Source organism: Lactuca saligna, chromosome 4 (genome assembly GCF_052625555.1).
Source record: "Lactuca saligna cultivar CGN05327 chromosome 4, ASM5262555v1, whole genome shotgun sequence".
Taxonomy (NCBI): domain Eukaryota; kingdom Viridiplantae; phylum Streptophyta; class Magnoliopsida; order Asterales; family Asteraceae; genus Lactuca; species Lactuca saligna.
In genome coordinates this window covers 268,386,740-268,388,689 of record NC_136420.1, presented here as the reverse complement: position 1 = coordinate 268,388,689, position 1,950 = coordinate 268,386,740, and positions in this window count along the sequence as shown.

The following is a 1,950-nucleotide window of genomic DNA, read 5'->3' as shown; positions in this document are numbered from 1 at the left end:
ATGATGTGAAGGCTGGAGCTGAGTTTATCGCCATAAATCATTAGGGTTTCACCAGAGGGAAGATTGAGGTGAATAGCTTTATTGTAATAATGGATATCAGCACGATTGGGGCTCATACAATCCATGCCAATGATAACATCAAAGCTTTTTATGGAAACTGGCATAAGGTCGATGGGAAAGGAGTGATTGTTTAGGGTAAGGGTACAGCCTACGAATATGTCATTAGTGCTCTCTTTCTCGCTATTAGCCATCTCGATGAGAAACGTTTTGGTTAAAGATTGAGGTTTACGTTTGAGGAGATGTTTGAATGCATGGCTAATAAAACTTCTTTCCGTACCAGAATCGAAAAGAATGCATGCATAAGAGTTGTTGAGGAGGAATGTACCTGTAATAACGGTATGGTCAGCAACTGCCTCCTCTTGTCCCATGACTAGGACTCTTCCGGTGTTGCCAGTTGTTGTTGCCTTTGGGAAGTTTCTTTTATAATGTCCAACCTCCCCACAGCCATAACAGGCTTGACCGACACCTGCTCCAGATGCCAGATTGGTTGGTTGGGCTAGTGTTCTGCAACTTTGAGTCTTGTGACCCTTCTTGCCACAATTGCTGCAGAGCATTTCACGACATGGGCTGGGAATGAGATGATGGTAATTGCACTTGCTGCACCAGGGAAGACTACCCGTATATCCACTGGTAGGTGGTTGAGTTGTAAGAGCAGCACCAGGAGTAGTGGCAGCGTGGACTCTTACCGTTTGCTGTTTCTCGGAGGTTTCCTGTGAAGACTGGCCCTTTCGCTGCTTCCAGAACTTTCTTTTCTCACCACTTCCTTTCATTGGTTCGGGAGCGGCTGTTACTTTATCTAGATCAACCTCGTGATCTATGAGAGTCTGCGCCAGGCACTTGGCGCTGTCAAAAGTGATTGGCCTAGCAGCCAAGACATTTCCTTGAGTTGGGGGCGTTAATCCCCAAACGTATCTCTCTATCTTCTAGCTTTCCGAGGTGACCATTCCCAAGAAAAGAATCGCTAGGTCTTCAAACCTAGAAGTGTATGCAGCAATGTTAGAACCCTTTAGTTTTAGGTTCCAGAGCTCGTGCTCCAGTTTTTTAATTTCTCCCCTTGAGTAGTACTCAGCAAGCATGAGATCCTTCAAGCTCTCCCAACCCATAGCATTTGCTACTAGAAAGGTTAGAGATTTGACCCGACTATTCCACCAGGTCAATGCTCTGTTGGTGAAAGTGCATGCGACAAATTTTACCTTGTTGGCTGCAGAACAGGAACAGATTTCGAAGATAGACTCGATCTTCTCGAACCATCAAGTCAGGGCTATAGTACATCCATTGTCGTCGAAATATGTGGGTTTTGCATTCATGAAGTCCTTATAAGAGCACTCCTTTTGATTACCTTGACTACCTTCATGATTTTAGGAATGATTACCACTCCCGGAACCACCAGAATTTATCTGTGACAAAGCAGCAGTCACAGCGGTAGTAACGGATGCTTGGAACATAGCGGGATCGAATTGAGGAGGTGGTGGTGGCATCTGATCCGTCGAGGAATTGTTGTTCTTTTTGTTGGGTCTTTTCTTTGGAGGCATCTTGTTCTATATCAAGAAGAAGAAGATGATAAGTCCCTTTAGACTTTAGAATCAAGAAATATGAAACAAGGTATATCTCTATATGATAGATAAAGTGTTCTACTAACCGATAAACAAGGAAGAATTACTAATGCTAACAAATTATTACTAAGAAAGAATGAGTAGCAACACTTGGAATGAATCTATAAAATGTATACGGCTCTGACTAAAATACTCCTATAGTATTTTAAGTTGTAGATATTGTTATATCGATATCTTGTCGTATGGATACTTGGTAAGTTGTAGGCCTGCTGCAACACCACAGTCACTCCCAAGCACATGTTGGTCATTTCTCAAATAAATATAGTTGACCAGGCTA